Source organism: Amblyomma maculatum, chromosome 11 (genome assembly GCF_055883805.1).
Source record: "Amblyomma maculatum isolate TAMU_Amacu chromosome 11, ASM5588380v1, whole genome shotgun sequence".
Lineage (NCBI taxonomy): Eukaryota > Metazoa > Arthropoda > Arachnida > Ixodida > Ixodidae > Amblyomma > Amblyomma maculatum.
The window spans coordinates 69,145,647-69,156,172 of NC_139354.1; positions in this window are offsets into that span (position 1 = coordinate 69,145,647).

Here is a 10,526-nt window from a genome sequence, read left to right on the forward strand (position 1 = left end):
ACCTAGAACGATAAAAAATAACAACACCATGAAGCGCAAACTAACAGCTGGTTTTAATGGAGGAAACGAAAAAGAAGGGCTGTGCATTTTCTTTTCCTTCTTCCAGCAGTCGCAACCTCGTTTCGAGCAATGCTTTGCGTCTAATGACATTGTACGCGGCCGTAATTGACGTCGTTTATCGCAGGCAGTTTCCCTTCACCACTCCAAGAGAAAAAGCGCAATTAAGCACCGTCTGACGCGCTGAAAAACTATGTTCTTGAAAATTAAACGTTGTTGTTTTGTCTGTAGAAAGAAGGAAAAGAAAATGCACGTTCCTGCTACTGCCGCTGTAGCTGAGCCACCTCCGCTGCCTCGTGCAGATAGAAGAGAAAACCAAGCATTTTCTTTTCCTTCTTCCCACAGTAGCAACCTCGTTTCGAGCATTGTTTTGTGTCTAGTGACATTGCACGTGGCCATCATTGACATTGTTTATCGCAGGCAGTTGCCCTTCTCCACTCCAAGGAAAAAAACGCAAATAAGCATCGTCTGACGAGCTAAGAACTATGTTCTTGAAAATTAAACGTTGTTGTTGATGTGTCTGTAGAAAGAAGACAGAAGAGAAAACAGAGAAGAAAAAAAGAAGAGGAAGAGAAAGACGGGCGCCGCAACAGCCGTCGTCCACCACCGAAGCCGTGGCGGGTGTAATGACGGCCTGCAACAGATAACTTCGGTGGCAAGCTAGTCCCCGCCACAAGTGGCGATGACTTAACTGTCCCAGCCCCGCCAGGGGAGACCTACCAGTTCTTCATAAAATAAACGCTTACAGAATTTCGGCTCACATTCAGAGGCATTCGTTTTGGCATTAGTCACAATGATTTCCCTTTAATGTAGGTTTCTATATAACCGCGCTTATGATAGATGCCGCTTAGCATCGTAAGAGCTCTCGTCATGTTTAGCAATGGTTTTATTGAAGCCTTTTTGGTTAGCGTCGTGACTGTACCGATAGTAATGAACGACCATTTCAAATGAGGAGGGCGAAGGAGCAATGGAAGGATCCTCGAAAGAAATCATCGACTGAACGTGAGCAAAGGTCCACCATATACGTAAAAGTGATTACAATCTGGAAGTTTTTAACAGCGATGGCTTCTGGAGACACCATGGGGATCCATCTGAGGCCATGCTTGCCAATGTGCTATTCCTTCTTTCTCCCGCTTCTTCTGGTTCTCATGCTTGTTTGTTTCTGTTTCGATTCACTGAAGTTTGAATTCCGCTGCAATGGAGGAAACATTACCATTGTCACCATCACTTGCGTATAAAATGGTGCACACTGAACGAGTGGGCAGACAGCGGGTGGGAAAATAATGTTTCGGGTCATAAGTGGGGAGCGGAGCAGCTGTAACAGATTCAGGCTACCTTCCCTTTTGTTTCATATCTTTAGAGCTAGCCATGTAGAAATTAGCGCCTTTGTCCGTGATTAGTGCTCGTCTCTGCGAAATTATGCTTTCATTTATAATGATAATCATTTCTTTTTGCCGGAAAACACGCTCATAACACTGCCTGCGGAGCACGTGCCTCAGCTTAGGTGTCTCGGTTCACTACAGGCCTAACGTTTTCGTCAAGAGTTTGCAGCGCCACTGCATTCGGATGCCTTTAGGGGGGGGTACTTTGTTCTTCGTCGCCACGAAAAGAATTGAGACGAATATTTAGCAGTATCAGTCGGCCAGAATGTGCTATATGGTATTCCTTTTACACGATGTTTGACATGTTGAATTGTAAAGTAGGTCGACAAACTTCAGTGACTGCAACATTTCATCATTCGGAGGAGGAGGAGGATAAACGTTTATTAACTGAGGAAGTATTAGGCATGGGGCTTCCGCGCTAGGTGGCCAGAAGCCCTTGAGCTCTGGCGACCTGGGCTGCATGCTCGATGGCGGGCACTTGCTGTTTAATACGTAATAATTACGCGTAATACACAACTTTTTATAATATGCGTTCCGCCGTGCTAGGGTGCAATTACGATACTAGTTATTTTTCTCCCTTAATCTCGAGGAAAAAAGCAGGCGATATGTTTGTGTGGTCCAAAGCTGCGGAGTCAGAATGCGTTTTCCACAGACATTGCTTTCCGCTGATAAAGCTGTGTTAAACAATGTGAACTAATATTTGTGGTACTGGTCAACAATTATTCACCAATGTGCGGCGGTTGCCACGTTTACCTAAGGTGCCTTCTTCTGATAACTGTGGGCATTATTTTATGGCACGTACAAAACGGAAGCCTAGTTCTGTGATACCGGTAACTTGTGCCCTCCTTGTGAATGTGTCTTTATTATAGAGTGCGTTGCTATTTTCATGAACAAATTGCAGTAAATTTCTTCAAGCTGTCTTCAATTTTAGATTTAGAATGATTGCCGAACTTTGCAGAGAGTGATTTTCTACAAAATTTAAACTCACACCAGCACATGATCATTTTTGTTGAGTTTGTTTACATTGACAGGATCTAAGCAACTGCTTAATCACGTTACCGATGACGTTTGTTCCAGTAGAAATCTGGGCAACAAAACATTTGCTGACAATTATGGTACTTCCTAATGCGAAATTTGAGCGCAGCTCATCAGTTTTTTCAGCCTTTCGATAGATTGACGAAAGCATTAGAGCGATATGAATGTACTATTAAAAGCCGCTTATTTTCCCACATATTCCATACCAGCTAGTTCCTCTACCGCCAGTGACGGATACTGGGCCTTTCGTTCCTGTAAAATATTTGCCTGGCTCTAGGTTTCCATGGGAGGCTAAACGAAGGGGCGGCAGAAGGCTGTGCGATGTCAGTGCAAGTTAAAAGATTCCCAGGTGGTCGAAATTATTACGGAGCCCTCCACTACGGCACACCTTTCACGATTTCCGCTTTCTTTTCCACCTTCCTCCCTTTCTTTACGGCTCGGTGAAGTGTCACAAAGCAGGTGCAACAGAAATTGCGCCTTTCCTTTTCTGTGAACTAATTATTACTGTCATTGGCTTTAGTTATTTACCTAATTAAACCACAGCAACCAGATGTCACCTGTACAGTTTAACTTCACGTTCTGTCCTATGGTACCATTTTTTTCTGATATACCAACTAGTTACTCTTTTGCAGCGCAAAGTTATGCACGCCTTTCTTTGATGCTCTATCCTATGAAACAATTTTTTTGGCTGCACAGCTGGTTACGGGAACGGCGACGCCGACGATTACTTTACTAGTTATTAGTTTGTTCTCATTATCACTGAATTCACCGTCATTATCATATTGCTAGTGTCATGATTATCATTGTCACTAATAGCAGTGTCATTGTCATCGCTACTGGCATCCTGACAAGGGGAATTACGATCTGCGTTTCACAATCCCGGGCGTGGCTCGGTGTTAAAGCGCACGGTTGGGGATCCAAGGGATGGAGGTTCAATATCGGTGGAGACAGAACTTATTCATTAAGGCGAAAACCTTTCTAGGCTCATGAATCAAAGCCACGTTCGCGAGAGTTGAGTGCTAGATTTGTGCGTGGGATCCGAGTGCGAGATCTTTCATATATCGACTACAGTAGGCTGGTTAACTAATATCTAATAATGAACTGGTAATTATGACAGTTAGACCTTTGATTGGCCTTTGAAAATCCACCTTTTTCACAAGGTCACTCTGCATATGCGCGCCTCTACGCTGGTTGAAAACAAACCACCAACCCCAGCTGCTGATTCGCAGTTTTCGGCCTCTGCGATAGGCGCAGTCAGAGCTTATCTCGAAGGCCATGTGCAGTTAATATTCGTGGCTGGCGTATGCGACAGATGGCGGTAGCTGTCAAAAACGCACATCGACATTTCGCTGGCGGCTGCCTCTCCCAAGGACGTTTTCAACCAATTGCAGATGAATTTTCAACCACTTCCAGAGGGCGCCACATTTTGTAAAAGGGTGGATTGCAGCCGGCTAATAAAATCAGCCACATTTCCATATACGCGATTACCATAAGAGAAGATCATTAATAAATTTAGGCAATGGCATGCCATGGGATACACGCTTTCGATTCACCTGCGCTTAATGCATCACCCATCGCGCACTTTGCCACAATAGCGCGTCGGTGACGTGCTATGGTCTCTCAGTGTATGCTGCAGCAGCAAGTAGTGGCGAGCACCAGTGCGCAGGCGAGGGAGGGAGGGTGATTTGCAACCATGGAGAGTGATTTGTGCGGAGGGGTTGCACAGTGCATAAGGCTCGAGTGCTTTGAGAGCTCACACATTTCGGCTCGAGATTGTCAAACTTTATTCATCCACTTGCAGTGCAGGGGTAATTGCGTTCTCGAACATTTGAGCTCTGACGTTCAGCTACGAATGAAGCGATAGTCATCGGCGACTGTAACTTGACACGTAACTATAATAGTTCAAAGGTTAGTTATTACACGTGAGTTATGCGCTTGCTGGTTAACTGTATTCAGACACATTTCTGATCTCCGCCACTACAGGCGCAGTTCTGCTGCATAATCGATCTTGATATCTCAAAAAACTAATACTAAAGCTTAGGGCCTGGCTTTGCTGAAACACCTTATATATAGCGGAGTATCCATTTAATAAAATGGACAAAATGATTTTCACCGGGCATTTATGAGGGAACAAAAGTAACATGGCGTATTGCTGGGCGCCTCTACCTGCAGGCCCTAAAGTCGTCGACAATTACTGTTACCATCTATTGAGCCAGCACACTGATCGTTTACGCAACGGCGGCCTGCATTCAGAATAAACGGAAATGCTTTCACGTTAGGCTTGCCATATCGCGAGGGTTAGTGCTCTGCCGTTGTTTGTAAACGCATAACTAGCGATGCGAAGCGAAACAGGCTAGCACTTTGGTTTTTCATATTCATAATGACCTACGTTTGCCTTTATACTACCAAGGATCCCATCAGATAGCGCAGATTAGTCGAAAATGCACTGAATACTTCTTTTGGATCATACGTGTGCCAGATCTTGAGTTCTATCGTTTGATGGCAATATTAGCTCTCCACTTCGCGATATAATGTCTCAGTTTGAGAAGGTTACTTGAAAGCAGGCGAGGTTCTTGGTACAGGCACCAAAAGTCATTATTATCAGCAAATCGGGATGCACACATTTATTGATGCCTTCCTTTGTTTTGAGAACTGTCTGTTGGTATACCGCAAATCGTTCTTGGAAGGTAGCAGTTGCACTGCTTCCACTGTTGTCCTCTTAACGACCATGCTTCTAGGGAAGCTTACCACGCCTCTTTTCGTATCGTATAGACGACACATGCTGTGGCGCACTCTTTCTTTTAGCCCGGTTGCTACAGAAAGACAAATCGGGGTGTTGCGCTTTCAAACTACGCCGTCGCTTACTCTGCCGTCAATGGGTTATTTTTGCCTCTTAGCTCTTTTTTTCCTCCACAGACGCCACTCCCCTGAAGGAGGTGCTAACTCACTCGTGTCTTCATTGCGCAACTCTAAATCTGCCTGCAACTTTCTGCTGTGCTTGCACTTTCTGCGGGTGTACTGACTGCTCTCTAACCTATTTCTTTTATTCTCCCCCTCTGAGTAAACCCTCCGTTTCGCTCGTTTCCTGCGAAATCGGTTCATCGGAATCTCGCTTAGATCCTTGGTCTCACGTTTGCTTTCTCCTTATGCGTGCCGAGTTATATACCATCCTGTTGCCTGCCTTGTTGCTTTTAACGTCGGGCATACATGTGTGCGGCTGATATATTCAGTTATATCTTGTTCTGTTACTAATTGACAATCTTCAGTCTGTGGCCGGTGGTGTTCTTCCGAAAGTCCACTGATGCCTTACAGGGCGGTTGTTACCTCACTCATTGGGCGTGCCCGTCTTCGGTTGCACAAGTTGTCTGACGACTGCTACGGTTATTGCTTTAAAGCAGTGGCCTCTTAATAAAATTTGCATAATACACGTAGCGGCTGCTCATTTCTTGTGGTCTGGCTGCTTTGAGGTGTAGCCGCACGACTACATAGTGGTGGCTTCACTAAATTCCCGCGTGCTACAGAGGTCGTCTGTGGAGGTTATGCCATCACAGTTGACCTACTTTAGCCATTTTTGAATGAGGTGTGCAGGCACTGCATAGATACCTGATTATACATTATGTGTGGTAGTGTAGTGTGGTAATCTTCGCCTTCATAGCCACTGCCATGCATCGCGTGCTGACGCACTCGAGGACGAAGAAGTTGGTCGCTGCCTTGCTGATTCACCACGCCTGAATCGCTCCGCAGCGAGTTCCTCTTGAGCGGCTGGATCCATCTGGGTTTGCCGAATAAACGCACCCCTACAATTGGTGCAGGTGCTGCTGGGTACGTTCCCGTCCACCCTGGAACTAAGAAGCCGCACATTGCCATCTCCTTCCACCATGGCGGACGATACTGCCTGAACATCGCCGCGCCTCCCAACCACGGTCCTGTGTTCTGGAGCTCTACGGCAGCGTGACCCATGCCTCTTCAGTGGCACGGCCGATCAAGACGTCGACGATTGGTTGTCGGCATACGAGCGTGTCAGCACTTACAACCGATGGGACGACACTACGAAATTAGGTAACGTAATCTTTTACCTGACTGACGTGGCGAACCTCTGGTTTCGCTACCATGATGCTGACCTGCCATCTTGGTCTGCATTTAAGAAGAATTTTGCGGAAGAGTTCGGCCGCCCTGCAGTTCGCAAGCTCCGAGCAGAACAACGCTTGCGCGAGTGCACTCAGCAGGCCGAAGAGTCGTTCACTAGTTACATAGAAGACATCGTTGACCTATGCAAGCCGCCAGCTATCACTGGTCCCTCAGTTACAAGGTACTGGCCGCCTTGTTCCTGACATGACTCCGTCTTTGGCCCCTACCATGCGGCGTGCCATGCAAGACCACATTGCTGATGTCCTTCCGCCCAGTTCCGTGCTCCCGCCCAGCCCAGTGCTCCCGCCCAGCCCAGTGCTGCCGACCAGCCCAGTGCCAGCGCAAGTAACGGAACCACTAACGTACGCCCAAGTTGCGGCCAGACCGCTAATGCCATCAGGACCTCTTTCCTACCAGGCCGCTCCTTCTAACCTTCCTTCGCCTATGGCTGGGTCTGCATTCAATGTCCCTATTCCAAGGGTACGCCAATGCCCTACGAACCCTTGGCGTACCGCGGACAACCGGCCAGTCTGCTACTCTTGTGGGCTGCCGGGTCATGTCGCACGCCTTTGCCGCCAACGCCTTCCACCTCATCGCCCTAACCTTTAGAACTACTCTTACGATACCGACCAGCCCTCGCCGAGAACTCCGCCCGGTTCCGACTTTGTATCTCGCGACAATCAAACATATACCACTCGCCGATCATCTTCCCCTCGTCGCCGTTCGCCATCTCCGCTACGACGTTCTACCAGCACTGCTGAGGGAAACTAGCAGTCGCAGTTCCCGGGGCAAGAACTGCGCATGGTTCGAACTCTTCAAGTCCTCCGTGTTCTCCCGCTAACGTAATACGAGTGTTTGTCGACGGCGTCGCAATACTCGCTCTTGTCGACACAGGCGCTGCCGTATCCGTCATCAGGGAAGCTCTTTGCCGTTGTCTTCGCAAGGTGACCACCGCGCTTTCCGACTTTTCGCTCCGCACCGCCTCATCACAGCGCATTCATCCCTCAGCGGCGTGCACGGCCCGTGTTCTTATCGAAGACGTCTTCTACACCATCGAGTTTATTGTACTGTCTCACTGCTCACACGACATCATCCTGGGCTACGATTTCCTTTCGACTCATCGTGCCGTTATTGACTGCGGCCACGCGGAAGTTTCCTTTTTACCTCTTTGTGATACCGTCTTGCGTGATGTCCCTACCCAGTCTGCAAAACTCCTTGTCGCCAATGACACAGACCTTCCTCCATTTTCTGCTGCCCTCGTTCCACTCTCCTGCGAAAGTGTTACTACTTTGACTGTTTTCTTCACACCTTCCGACGCCGCTTCACACCATCCCTGCCTCCTGCTCCCATTGGCTGTTCTGATGTTCGAAGATGGCCTTAGTGCAATGTACGCCTCAAATACATTTTCGTGCCCGTTCGTCCTGCTACGCGGCGAGTGTCTCGGTCGTATTGAAGAGCTTGATCCTGCGCTTGTAAATACTCTTCCTGCCACACCTACTTCATTAGACGTTAATGTTCTCAGCTCTTGCGATATAGCGACCAACTTCATCGTCCTCGAGTGTGTCAGCACACGATGCATGGCAGTGCCTATGAAGAAGATTACCACACTACACGGGTATTTTCTTTGAACATCGCTAATCGGCATTAGTCTTTGAGATCTGCAGTAGACGTGTCCAGACTAGTAGACTGACTTCCGAGCTCTAGGTGCTGCGGACACCTGCATCTATTTGATTTTCAGTGGGCAATCTGGATATTTAACCTTACATTTTAGCTTCCGAAGACTTGCTTCTGCCCTTACTCGAAGCGTCTGCTTTGAGCTGAGAGTGGCCCGTACCCTACCTATACGTGTAGCCTGTGGCAGGCCCATCTGCTCACTACGCCCTCTAGTTTCTGGGTAACGTACACGCCTATAGAAACTCTGTAGACAGTTTTTATGTCGATGCGTTTAGGCACAAGAAAATGATGAATACTTGGTATTTGCTTTCTTGATGACAGCATGTTCAGAACAGTCGATGCAGGTAGGCACAGGTATGTGTTATCAAATTGGAGGTGCTAATTAAGGTACACGTGCGCGACCACTTGCGGTCGCTATCGTTTGCTTGAAATTCGGGGAGCATCTAGGAAGTTTGTTGAAAAAAAAAAAGCGCATTCTGCATTTAAATGCTCCCGGCTGATATGTCAGCTTGAGAGGGTTTCTACATGTAGCTATTTAAGGCAGGGAACCAGGGAGGGAAAGAAGATGGCTACACAGTATAAAAGAATGCTGAAGAAGGCTTGAGGGGAAGTCACTTAGCAACCCGAGCCAACGGTTTGAGAAGGATACCTTTTGACTCGTTGGCTCGGCTTGCGAACTGCGGCTCCCCCTCAACCCTCGTTCAGTGCTCTTTCATATTAAGTCAAAGGGAGGCACCTAGAACTTGTTTGCATTTCTTTGCACACAATTTTGTTTTGGCAAGGCTAGAGCAGATTGCATGGCACACTTTCGTTCCAGTTTGTCCCATTTGTCGCGCTGGCTAGGAGTAAGGCTAGACGCTCAATATGAAGCTAAGAACTCGAGCCGCTGCGTCATAATGCATATAACGTCCCATTTTTCGCCATACAATGAAATTACTTCTTCCCTTGATACCCTTAGGGCTGTGTGTTAATTCCTTGTCTTCTCTCGTTTCATTGTTAATATTTCCTTGTCTTTTCTTGCTTCTTTGTTAGTATTTATTGGGTGGTACAGTGCTACAGCGCATTCCGATGTTGTACTATGCTGCAGGAAGCCTGTCCTCTATGGACGGCTCTCCTCTTCCATTGATATAAGGATAGCGCTTCACGGACTGTAGGCGGCGTGATTGATGTATTGTATCTGACACGGATTACGTTTTCTTTGTGCTCTGTCTTTGGAAGGAAGCCCTAAATATAGTTTCCCACGCGTTCACATTACACGAAGCTAATGTGAGGAACATTGTGTTCCTTCCTTGTGACGCTGGGAAATCGCTGGCACAACAGCGGGAATCTTAAACAAAGAATTCATGCTTAATTTGGTCAGGCTTTCGCGTAACCTGTGGCCGTTAAAACCGTCAGGGTAAAGTTTTATATTTTACAATCGTTCCTATAAAGAGTGTTGTTCTTGTTCTCCTCTATTTTGATCTTTTTGACTATTGATTTCTCATTCTTCTTCTTCGGTGTTGGTTAAAGTGTTCCGTTTTTTTGTTGGCTTGCAACATGCTTGAGCGCTTCCTATGCACTTTTATAACTTGCTTTCGGCGCTCTCTCTGTCTGCTTCGGGGTAACCTATTTAAATGTAAAATTGATAGCAGTTTTGCGGCGACATGCAACTCGACTTCGGTGTGCCAAAATAAATGCTCATTTAAACGTGCAACAAGGAGGCGTTACGCTTGCAATGCGACAAACCGCACTTATAATAAAAATTATAATATAATAATACTAAAAGGCTATGCCACTATGGTTCGTTGAGAATGCAGTGGGGTACAGAAAGGCAACTTGCATGACCACAAGTTTGGCATATATTTATTTTTTTAAGAGGCGGAGTTACTGCCATCAACATAGATAGAACTTTTCTCGCGTCAACATTATCTGGCAGAAAGAGCTGCGAATATAGTTCAAGTTACTGCTAATAATCAGATTAGAGCTTTTACTTCAATGAATACTTTTTAACTTAGTAGAGGCTTTGAGAGCGCAAAAGACGTTTCATGAAAGCCGAAGGGTATCGCAGTTGGTTGGTGAATGGCACTCCTGAAGTTAGGGGGGAGACCATAATTTAGGGAAGAGGAAGAGAGGGGCCTATGAATGGTAGTGCCTTTTTGTAGGCGATCCCAATGGTTATTTGAACTCATTTTCACCATTGCTGTTTCCTTTGTCTATTGCTTGCGCTCGTAATGGATGGTGGCGTAATGGTAGATGGGCTAGATGAAAGTG